The sequence below is a fragment of the Urocampus carinirostris genome, chromosome 18 (genome assembly GCF_059441175.1).
Source record: "Urocampus carinirostris isolate Australia breed hairy pipefish chromosome 18, RoL_Ucar_1.0, whole genome shotgun sequence".
In the NCBI taxonomy this organism is placed as follows: Eukaryota; Metazoa; Chordata; class Actinopteri; order Syngnathiformes; family Syngnathidae; genus Urocampus; species Urocampus carinirostris.
Genome location: NC_142366.1, coordinates 3,801,546 through 3,814,588, shown reverse-complemented (window position 1 = coordinate 3,814,588; position 13,043 = coordinate 3,801,546).

Here is a 13,043-nt window from a genome sequence, read left to right as displayed (position 1 = left end):
TTTAATGCCAATTAAGGCCTTATTTTTAGAATGATAAATTAAATGCCTTTTAAGACTTTTCAAGAATCTGCGAAAACCCCGTGCAAAGATGGGCCAAAAAAAAACCATATTATTTCACACCGTAAAGTGTACACGTCATCAGGTTGGGACACCAGGATTCACTGTATTGCAAGACAATACTCGGTTCAATTATATTCTTGTAATCTGTAGCACAAAAACATACAATAGCAAGACAGTATTTATATTATCACTAAAACAAAAGGAGATGTTACGAGAAGGTAAGCTATTTTTAGATGACGCTCACAGAATTTCTACTGACCCTGAATGCATCACTTCTCGTCCCCCTTTGGCTCATGAAGCATTCTCCTGTTTGATTACAATCTTGGTCTGACTGTTTTCTTTCTATGACTCAGGAATTTGTGGGATTTGTCATGGAGATTGCATGAAAAAAAAAATAGAAAAAAGATCATTATTTGTATAAGGCATTCTCATTCATAAGTTGATTTCAGAAAGGAGGTTGCATGTTTTTTGTTTTGCTTTTTTAATTTGCTCCTGGTGCCAAAAAGTAAGACGACGCATTCCCCTCCTAAAAAGGCAGAAACATTTCGGGGAGGGCATCCATCCTGACCCGTGCAGGTCTCTACATTCTACAATGTGCAGACGCGCATAAGGCATACCACACCCTTTCTGTTTTATAACATAAGACACCATCATAGCGTACCCGGCAGTGTTGACATGAAGTTTTATGGGCGGCACACTTCTTAGAACTGATGGGTGATGATGGAGTGTTGAACTTGTTCCCAGTCTGCGCATATCCAACAATGGCACGGGAAATGGGTGGCTTGGCCACAGTCCACTTGTGTAGTTGTTTTTTTTATCAGTTTTGAGGAATTTACTTCGGTCAAATTATGGTTATTATTAGTAGAGTTATTATTTGGTTAGCAAGTAGGTGTATACAAGGCAGGTAATCAAGTATTTAATATTGACCCTTTGCACGTGACGTCACGTTGCCTTACCCGGCAGAATGAGAGTCTTGACGGACGACCAAAGCACCTGAGAAGGCAGCAGTTTAATGAGCAATTCAGATTAAAAATAACTACAACAGAAAAATATTATCAGGATGGTGATTTATTTCTGTGTGGTGGGCTGTGCGAACCAGAACCGTGAACCCAAACATAGGGACTGGTAACCCTCCAGGATTTGCAGTGAGAATTTTAGGTACGAATAATGTCAAAGACACTCAATATGAAAAAAAGTATAAAAGAATAAGTTTGCTAATCCTACTGCAGCTGATTGTGCCTAACGTATGCTGTGGCTAAATGCAATAGCCTATTCAAAATTGCCGTTGCCATTTCTTACCAATGATAGATTTGTAAACAAGCTGCTTTTATTGCCATTAACAGGCGATTCAAAACAGTAAGGTTCCAAATATCACATGCATTGAAAACTGTTTCGTTCTCGACCATAAAGCTTATTAACACCGAAATGTACTGTTGAATTATCAACGGATAAAATAAGAGCCAAATGTTCAAGGGATGGGCGTCATTTCGCCAAAGTAAATATTTTTAACATGCTTAAAAGATAGATAGATACTTTATTCATCCCCGAAGGGAAATTCACATTTCCAGCAGCATCCCTGAGCTGAGAACAATACAATAATAAAGCAAAAAGAATACAATATACAAATACCCAGTGTGACGTGCAAATGCCCACTGTAGCGTGTTATATAGAATAACTAAATAGTGCTACACAGAATACATATTGCAATAAGATTCAGTAATATGCAATATAGGTGGTGTGGTTTACTGTGGGCTTTTACTCTGCCGGGTAGAGTTAAAGAGCCTCATGGCATGAGGAAGAAAAGATCTCTTCAGTCTGTCCGTAGTACAAGACAGTGACAGCAGTCTGTCGCTGAAACTGCTCTTCTGTCTGGAGATAATGCTGTGTAGTGGATGCGATGGATTGCCCATGATTTACCGCAGCTTTTCCAGTGCCCGTCTCTCAGCTACTGTTGTTAGGCTGTCCAGCTCTTTGCCCACAACAGAGCTTGCTTTCCTAGCCAGTTTATTGAGACGAGAGGCATCCTTCTTCTTGACGCTGCCTCCCCAACACGCTGTCGTATAGAAGAGGGCGCTTGCCACAACTGTCTCATAGAATATTTTCAGGAGCTTTTTGCAGATTTTGAAGGAGGCCAGCCTTCTGAGGAAGTAAAGTCGGCTTTGCCCTTTCCTACATAGAGCTTCTGTGTTGGCAGTCCAGTCCAGTTTGTTTTCCAGCTGCACACCCAGGTATTTGTAGGTCTGGACAAATTCTACACATTCTCCTTTGATGGTTACAGGAACCGGGTGAGTTCTAGTTCTCCTGAAGTCCACCACCATCTCCCTGGTTTTGGTGGTGTTCAGGTGCAAGTGGTTTGCGTCGCTCCATCCGACAAAGTCCTGAATCAATTTCCTGTACTCCTCCTCCTGCCCATTTCTGATACATCCCACGATCGCAGTGTCGTCGGCAAACTTTTGCACATGGCATTATAACATAAAAGTCATTTCTATTCAAGGTTCAAATGGTTTGCCTTTTACTGTTCTACTACATTCCCCCCAAAATTAGAAACAAAGTCATTATGGTAATGTTTGAATTGGGAGGGACAATTCACGCCCCAAGTGCATGTTTCGGCACAACACCGCAAAGAACTTGGAAGCATTTAGGATGGACCGATTATTAGTATTAAGAGGAGACCGATAACCGATATTTGCAGCCGATATACATTTGCTGTAAGTTTAAAAATTGTCACTAAATATGAATAAAATTATGACTCACAACACGTGGTAAGCTTTCTCTCCTGGCTTTGATCTCTGGCAAAACTAACATAAAATCCGACAGAAACAAAATGAAAATAAATCCAAACAGCTTGCCAACATAATTGTTGCCGTTCCATGTATTCCGTTACTCCCCAAGCCTGCACAAAATGTAGTAATTTTATTCATATTTAGTTTATTTTGTCTTTTATTAGCATATTTGGTATTGGAGTAATCCAAAAGTAATTGAAAGTAATTTAGTTAAAGTAACCCTACCCAACCCTGTGGTTTACACAGAGAAATCCAATAAAACCAGGGTTTCAGTCACAATTGTGCCCTGATTACAGCAATCAGTGAACAACTACAAACAATAAACATGCATTGCAATAAGGCTAATATAGAAAATGGCTAATATAGTACGCTGTATAAAGCCTACGTGTGTACTACAAGTTGTGGTTTTGAACATTGGTGTAATCAGTCTGTTTTTGGTGGGCTCAAGTTCCCCCCCAAATTTATAGGATTTTAAAAACTCTTTTCCCTAATATACGACAGGGTAAACTTAAATATGACGAAGACCCTAAAAAAATAATGATAAAAAAAGGAAAACAAAACAAAAGTTTGAACAACGCAGGCTCGGAAACACTTCCCTACTTTGAAATGGTTCAGTCCATTTGCTTCTTGGCACCGCGTTAAGATGTATTCTGATAATTATGTATTTTCTCCTAATCAGTTGACCACATCAACATCACATTTTGATGGATTGTCTATAAACCATTCCCTATTAAAAAAATATCAATTGATACAAATTTTTATAACTTTTAATTTTTTATCTTCTTTTTAATAAAACAGCTTGTGTTTGAGAACATAGTGGTCAATTATTTAGTTATCTATTTATGATTTATTATGTATTTAAATGACCGAAATAAAATGTTTAATGACTGAAAGATGTATGTAAATGTTGGTGTACAGGGAAAATTAAATTACGAGCTCTGAACCTAAAATCGCCCCTGGTCGTGAATATTATTGCATTTAGCTACATTGTTGTTAGTGACATTAGCATAAATGTCTTAATAAAATCATTATATAGACGACAATTGCTTTTATTTTGTCCTCATCACACCAGTCAATATTTCTTTATAAACACATTATACAGACTACAATCGAGAAGCATAGGAAAATCCGTCATGTTAGCGACATTTCCTTGACATTTCAGTCAATGGTGATCACAAAAGCAACTAATTGCGAATGTGAACTGTATTCGCAAATATAAAAAATATTCACGACAGCCCTAACTTTTGCTCCAGTCTGTGGATAGTGCATAGTGGGGACTTCTGGCTTCAGGGGCTCCCCCCGTTTTTTTATCCGATAAAAAGGCGTGGAGTCGGTGGTATGAGAGACAGAAGGCAGGAGAGGGGAAAACAAGGCTAGGGCTGGCTGCTGCTCGATGTTGAGGTTAATATCGGCTTCATAATATAGCAATACCAATATCTGTCAAATTCCCAAATATCTGTGCCGATAATCGTCCCACCTGATATTCGGTCGACCTCTAAGTCAACATCCAAACTTTTATGAGCTTTTTAGATCAGCGCTGGTAACCGGGGATAGTCAATTACAATTTAGTGATAGATTGCTCAGATTAAAGTCAGGCAGACTTTAGATGTGTGAATATGTCAGGAGGAAGACTATGGGATGGTAGCTAGCCCTGATGCTATCCTCAGTTTATTTACATAGCACTCTTTGTGCTTTCTGACAAAGTGAGCCACGTCATCGGACAGCTGCACAGTATTGGTTTGACTGGTCTTCTCCAGTGGTGAATAAACAGTATAGCTTTTGTGTTGTCTTCTGTTTACTGGCCTCGTCCACAGTTTACTTCAGTTGACTGCCATCCGTCATGGCGTCGTCATGTGGTTAGATCATGTGTCTGCAAAGGGCCATTAAGTGACTTACCTGTCGTTCTAAACTGTTGGTTGTGGTGTCCGAGGAAGTGCTGCCGTCCGAACCTTTAGAACGATTTCTTCCCCAAGTTCGCTTGCAAAAACTCTTTAAAAACAATCAAATGAAGCAAAGTTTAAAAAGGAGCTTGCTTGACTAACTGATAAAATAATGGGCTAAAAAATGGTTTCAAATGTATATTTTTTGATTTAGGGCTGAAATCGCCTTTGGTTTACTGTACACCTTTTAATGGCCAATTTCAAGCAAATTTTAAAGTCTTTCAAGAGAATTTCCCAATTTCTACAGTACCATTCAAAGAAGGAATCTGGTGTCACTCATGTATTTTGCAGATCCTCAAATATATTTGCGATTTACATTTGTGATTTTTAATCTTGCATGAGCATTCACCAAGATTTTTTAGATTTTGAGTAAACCGCCAAAATATTTGTATTTGAGACAAATTTCTCCCCATATATGTAGGTGTTGGGGTAAATGAACATAATATGTAGCCTACATTTACAGTTGCAGGAAGTTCTTCCCATTAAAATTTACAAGAGGACAAGAGGCACTTGTCATCTTGGGTGCGACCCGTCGGGGCGATGACGCTTTATTGGACAATGCCATACAAACTAATGCCAACTTCTATTTATCACGAAAAAAGAAATGCAATGCCAATGTGAAGTTACCAGAGAGCAGTATCAGTGTCATTTTTAAGCAGATTTAAAGCCCAAGTGTGTAACATTTGACCACTTGAGGGCACTGAAAACCAGCGCCAAAGGATCACTCTCAAATACCAGACAAACATGGCGGAGACTAGTAGGTATGGATTCCACTATTTAATAAAAATAGACATTTCTCTACCTATGATTTTTTAAAAGTAATTTGCCTCGTATTCAAATCAATGTTTGCTTTATTCATGATTTCATTATAATTGATGATAAAGTTGACATTTCTTTATTTTATTTTTGAGGTATTAATTGACAAATTGCAATTTACAGCCAGAACATTTTATGATAAAAATTGTTTGGTAATTTAAAAAAAATGTAATTCTTACAAAATAATATTAAGATCATATCTGTTGACCCCGATCTGTCCTTTCAAACACACGTTAAGAAATACTACTAGAACAGTTTTTTTTTCATCTTTGCAACATTGCTAAAATTTGCCCTATGCTGTCTGAGTCCAATGTGGAGATCACAATTCATGCGTTTGTTACCTCCCGTCTTGATTACTGTAATGTACTACTCTCCGGTCTCCCGAAGTCCAAAATCAAGAGCCTGCAGCTGGTACAAAATGCTGCAGTGAGGCTTTTAACTAAGACAAGAAAGTTTGATCACATTACCCAGATTTTAGCTAACCTGCATTGGCTCCCTGTTAGCTTAAGATGTGATTTGAAGGTTCTGTTGATAGTATATAAAATCATGCATGGACTTGCTCCCTCATATCATTCAGATTTAATTTCCCACTATGCTCCGGTCCAGAGCCTTCGCTCTGAAAATGCTGGTCTACTAGTTATCCCAAGAGCCAAGAAGAGAACTGCAATTTTGTGAGCGTTCTGCATTCGGGCACAGATGTTGTGGAATGCTCTTCCTAAGATTGTTTATGCAACCTCAGTGGACCTGCTTAAATCTAGGCTTAAAACAGACTTCTATTTTATAGCTTATGAATGACCTATATGTAATGTTGACAATATGTGTGTATTATTTGTCATTACAAAATCCATTGCAGGCCGGTCATCCAGAAATGGGGATACCCTCGTGTGCGGTCCCTTCAAGGTTTCTTCATTTTCCTCATGTATAGATTTTTTGAGTTTTTCCTTGCCCTCATGTAGGTTTTAGATCAGGGGATGGTGTAATAATAATCTGTGGTTTGCAACAAACTGTGGTCAGTGCAGCCCTTTGAGACTCCTTGTGATTAAGGCACGGCTGTCCAAATTTTTTAGAAAGCGGGCTAGATTTAGTAAGCTGAAAATGTGTGAGGGCTGACTATCTAGTCTGGCATTCTTTCAACAGTTTTTAATAAATTCACCTTCCGGGAGAGAGTTGCAGTGCTTAGCGATGAGCATCGTGGCCTTGTAGCTCACATTTGTAACATTTTTATTTGACTCTCAGGGTCTCTTGAAAAAGCACTGCTGTGATGTTGCTTTATCTTTTCACAGCACTTGTCTGCAGTTAGATTTTTGCAGCCAGCATGTTTTGTCCGGCAGTTGTATTCTTTGAAAACAACCACAGTCTCTTGGCGAATTAGGCTGATGCAGTTTTTTTCGGATATCAGTGAAAAAAATACTATAATTTCCACTTGTCCTGGAACCGGCAATCCTTACAGTCAACTTTCCTTCTTTTTTTTTTTTATTTACAGTCGGCCTGTCGGAAATGGGGTGAGCTAAAATTCTCACGGATAGCCAAAGGCAGGGTGGCCAAAGGGCTAATTTCATCATCTGGTCTAATGGTCATTTGTTTTTTGTACAACTTTATTTTATAGTGCGGTCAACATTAATGTCTGGCCACATATTAATAATTTTATGACAGACTGGTCCGGCCAGTAAATATTTGATCACAGGCTGTAATTGGCCCGCGGGCCGGAGTCATGACTGGTTTAAGGGCTATACAAATAAACATGACTTGACTATATATTTTATCATATCAACCGATAGTCAAAAAAAGGGGGGAAATAGAAAAAAGAACTCCATAATAGGGCATCCTCTTGCATTTTGGGGTCTTTATTGACACATTTCAATTTAAAGCCAGGACATTGCTTTCCCCTGATTTTTATTATTAGTACAATAAATTTGGTTATTAAAATATCTTGACTCCTTGAAAAATACAAACAACAAATATTATTAATGGGAAAATATGTAAAAACTAGACAATTCCCGCGGCAATTGTAAGAGTTGTGATTGATCTGGAAGATGATCCCGTCATGTATATATAACCCCGGTTGTTAGCATTGTGATCTAGCATAAAATTTTTAACCCAGAGAGATGTTTCTGTCATTTTTTTACTTGCAGCAATCACAACTAAATAAATACGACCTTGGTAAAATGGCGTCAGTTTATTTTATTTCATTTATTTATTTTGTTTAGTCTTTATAGAAAAAATTGCCGTTTACAGTCAGAACATTGTCAAAAAAACCGTGTGAGAAATCAAAACACAATACCAAATCTCAATACCAAAAGGAAAAAGCATCAAATTAAGCAAAACGTAATGTGAAAGACAAAGGAAATAAGTTAAATGTAAATTAAATAAAATATACCATGGGTTCCATCCCAAATTGTGTCGTCACCTTCTAATTGATACCGGTGACTCCAATTAACTTTAGACAGCAGAAAATGTATCGACCACAAAATACGACTAAAACTTGTATATGTGTAAGAAATTTAACTTTGGATTAACGAGTGAACCTTATAGCAACTAAACGATCTTACTTGAAGCGCCAGCTGCCGGATCGAGTCCACCTCCATCATGTTTTCGTCATTATTTTTAAATTAGTACAATTTACAGTCATTACTTTTAAAAAACGAACAGAAACACTTTTTTACTGGCATTACGCTAAGAAGAAGATAAGAAGACGTATTTATTGTAACCAGGTCTGCTCTGTAAATTGGGGAGGAGCTTCAAAATAGAAAGTTCCGGTGTTGTGCCCTTTTCCGACTCCTATGCAAATTCCTCCCCCCCTGATCGTATTCTATATAAAACGCTTATTAAAACAATAAAGCGAGCTAATTATAATAATTGGGAGATCCTAGTCTATATAACTCGTTTATTTAAACAACAAAGCGTGATCTTATTCTACAAATTGCGTTTTTTAACGCGGATGAAAATGTCACCAACGTCAATGTACGCTTCCGACAAAAGCAATCGTATTCTATATAATACGCTTTAAAAAAAATAAAGCAAGCTAATTATAATAATTGGGAGATCCTAGTCTATATAACGCGTTTATTTAAACAATAAAGTGCGATCCTATTTTACTAAATGCGTTTGTTAACGCAGATGGAAAAGTCACCAACGTCACTGTACTCTATGATTTCTGCAATCATATCTAATTGTACACAAATAATATTTATTTGATTTACTATAATACCTGTATGTAATATCTTTTTTATTGTGAATGAAACCCTGGTTGCATTGGATCCCGCGGTGTAAACAAATTGTTGTTGTTTTTTTCATTTAAAATCGGAGGGGGGGAAGAATTTGCATAGGAGTCGGAAAAGGGCACAACACCTGGTAATAAAAAAATCATGACGCCGGTATTTGTATTTTTTTAAAAGCGACCGTGTGTATTACTTAGTTCTTCCTGGTGGTCAAAATTTAATTCATTCTAATAAATATACCGTATATTGATTTAATTAATACGCAAAAATACACAAACTTTCATATAAACACGCTGTTTTTAAATACATGCACGAGATATTCATATTCATTTGACATAGCATGAGGCTCGCCTAGAGGGAGCTGATTGTTTACCATCTTGCTGCTAAAGGTAATTTTTTTTACCTTATTTTCTCCTACACATGCCTTTTTCCATTGTTTTCCCTTCTTTTCTCTTTTCTTGTCCATGTTTTCTTTCTCTTTCATATTCTCCCGTTTCCCTTTCTGTTTTTCTTTATCTGCTTTTTCTTTCATTTCATTCTTCTTGTTTCTATTCCCACTTTCTTCCTTTCTCTCTTCTTCACTTTCCATTCTTTTCCTTATTATTTCCTTCTTTTTTTATTCCTTACTTTATTCTTTACATGATTTGCTATTTTTTTCCCCCTTGTTTCTTTTCTTTCTTCCTTTTTTCTTTTCTTTTTTTTGGAGGGGATTTTTGTCATTCTTTGCAAAAGGCTTGGCAAAAAAAGAGTTGCGTTTGGATCAGTTGAATCTACGTAGTTTGAATTCTCTGTGCTTTCAAGCTCTCGTTTGAGGAACAATATACACCGACATTTAATGATCAAATATTGCTCACTGGGGAATATTTGCAATTTTGGTTACAACTAAAAGTAGAAATCATAAATTTCTTCCCTTCCATCTATCCATCCATTATCTTCCGCTCATCCGAGGTCGGGTCGCGGGGGCAGCAGCCTAAAAGGGAAGCCCAGACGTCCCTATCCCCAGCCACCTCCTCGAGCTCATCCGACGGAATCCCGAGGCGTTCCCAAGCCAGCCGAGAAACATAGTCTCTCCAGTGTGTTCTGGGTTGCCCTCGGGGATCCTGCCGGTGGGACATGCCCGGAACACCTCCCGAGGGAGGCGTCCAGGAGGCATCCTTATCAGATGCCCGAGCCACCTCAACTGGCTCTTCTCAATGTGGAGGAGCAGTGGCTCTACACAAAGTCCCTCCCGGATGACTGAGCTTTTCACCTTATCTCTAAGGGAAAACCCAGACACCCTGCGGAGGAAACACATTTCGGCCACTTGTATCCGGGATCGTGTTCTTTCGGTCATGACCCAAAGTTCATGACCATAGGTGAGGGTAGGTACGTAGATCGACCGGTAGATCGAGAGCTTTGCTGCACCGACCCGTCTGTCAATCTCCCGTTCCATCCTACCCTCACTCGTGAACAAGACCCCAAGATACTTGAACTCCTCCACTTGGGGCAAGATCTCATCCCCAACCCGGAGGGAGCATGCCGCCCTTTTCCGACTGAGTACCATGGTCTCAAATTTAGAGCTGATGATCCTCATTCCGGCCGCTTCACACTCCGCTGCGAATCGCTCCAGCGAGAGCTGAAGATCACGGCCTGAGGAAGCCAACAGCACCACGTCATCTGCAAAAAGCAGTGACTTAATGCTGAGGACCCCAAACCGGACTCCATCCCCACCAAGGCTGCGCCTAGAAATTCTGTCCATAAAAGTTATGAACAGAATCGGTGACAAAGGGCAGCCCTGGCGGAGTCCAACCCTCACTGGGAACGAATCCGACTTAGTGCCAGCATTGCGGACCAGACTCTGGCACCGGGCATACAGGGACCGCACAGCCCGGGTAAGACTGTGCGGTACTCCATACTCCTGAAGCACTCCCCACAGGGCCTCCCAAGTAACACGGTCGAATGCCTTCTCCAAGTCCACAAAACACATGTAGACCGGACAGGCAAACTCCCATGCACCCTCAAAGACCCTGCAGAGTGTATAGAGCTGGTCCAGTGTTCCACGGCCAGGACGAAAACCACACTGTTCCTCCTGAATCCGAGATTCGACCTCCTGGCGGACCCTCCTCTCCAGTACCCCTGAATAGACCTTACCAGGGAGGCTGAGAAGTGTGATTCCCCTGTAGTTGGAACATACTCTCCGGCCCCCCTTCTTAAAGAGGGGAACCACGACCCCAGTCTGCCAGTCCAGAGGCACTGTCCCCGATGTCCACGCGATGCTGCAGAGGCGTGTCAACCATGAAACCCACACAACATCCAGAGCCTTAATGAACTCCGGGCGGATCTCATCGACCCCTGGGGCCCTGCCACCGAGGAGCTTTTTGACCACCTTGGTGACTTCAACCCTAGAGATGCGGGAGCCCAACTCAGAGTCCCCTAACTCTGCTTCTCCAAAAGAAGACGTGTCGGTGGGATTGAGGAGGTCTTCGAAGTATTCCACACACTGATTCACAACGTCCCGGGTCAAGGTCAGCAGCGCCCTACCGGCACCATACACAGTGTCGATGGCATGCCGCTCCCCGACCCAATGACGCCGGATGGTGGACCAGAATTTCCTCGAAGCCGTTCGGAAGTCGGCTTCCATGGCCTCGCCAAACTCCTCCCATGCCCGAGTTTTTGCCTCGGAACCGCCGAAGCCGCATTCTGCTTGGCCAGCCTATACCTGCCAGCTGCTTCCAGAGTCCCACAGGCCAGGAAGGCCCGATAAGACTCTTTCTTCAGCTTGACGGCATCCCTCACAGCCGGTGACCACCAACGGGTCTGAAGGTTGCCGCCGCCGCAGGCACGACTACCATACGGCCACAGCTCCGATCAGCCTCTTCGACAATGGAGGTGCAGAACATCCTCCATTCAGACTCAATGTCCCCCGCCACACTCGGGACATGGGCAAAGTTCTGCCGGAGGTGTGAATTGAAACTTCTTCTGTCAGGAGATTCTGTTAGCCGTTCCCAACAGACCCTCACAACACGCTTGGGTCTGCTGGGTCGGACCGGCATCTTCCCCCACCATCGGATCCAACTCACCACCAGGTGGTGATCAGTTGACAGTTCCGCCCCTCTTTTCACCCGAGTGTCCAGAACATGGGGCCGCAAGTCCGACGAAACGACAACAAAGTCTATCATGGAACTACGGCCTAGGGTTTCCTGGTGCCAAGACGGGCACAGAAGTTCAATAACGAAACACCGTTTGGGTTCAGGTCAGGGGGGCCGTTCTTCCCAATCACGCCCCTCCAGGTCTCACTGTTAATTCTCACGTGAGCGTTGAAGTCTCCCAGCAGTACGAGGGAGTCCCCTGGGGGCGCGCTCTCAAGCACACCCTCTAAGGACTCGAAGAAGGGTGGGTACTCTGAACTGCTATTTGGTGCATAAGCACAAACAACAGTCAGGACCTGTCCCCCACCCGAAGGCGGAGGGAGGCTACCCTCTCCTCTACTGGGGTGAACCCCAACATACAGGCGCTGAGCCGTGGAGCAACTAATATGCCCACACCGGCTCTGCGCCTCTCACCACGGGCAACTCCAGAGTGGAAGAGAGTCCAACCCCTCTCGAGAGGACTGGCACCAGAGCCCAAGCCGTGTGTGGAGGTGAGTCCGACTATATCTAGTCGGAACTTCTCAACTTCACACACCAACTCGGGCTCCTTCCCTTCCAGAGAGGTAACATTCCATGTCCCTAAAGCCAGTTTCTGTAGCCGGGGATCGTCGCGCCAAGGACCCCTTCCTTGGCCGCTACCCAGCTCTCTGCACTTCCCTTTAACCTAAAAATCAATGTATTCTTTGTTTTTATTTTTACAGTTTTCACCCAGTGAGTTTCTTGGATGTATTAAAAAAAAACATTCATATTTATTTTTTGCATATTAGTAACTACAGTTTGTTGGTCAAAGATGGTCAATTAAAAGTATAGGAATATTTAATGGGTTTTTTTACACAGCAATGAAGGGGAAAAAAATAAAACAGAAATTAAATATTAAAGCTTGTGCGAACTTATTATCACGATGATAAAATGATACTTGACTGTCATTAAGTGGTAAAAATTGTGAAGTGCAGTAACTCTATGGCTACAAATATAAAAAGTCACTAATTCCCTTATTTTCAAGAAAAGGTCATTTTTCAAAGAACGTTACAATACCCACCAAACAATCGTATTTAATATATTGATTTGGTGGGGCGGGCGTTACATAATTGGTTGGCA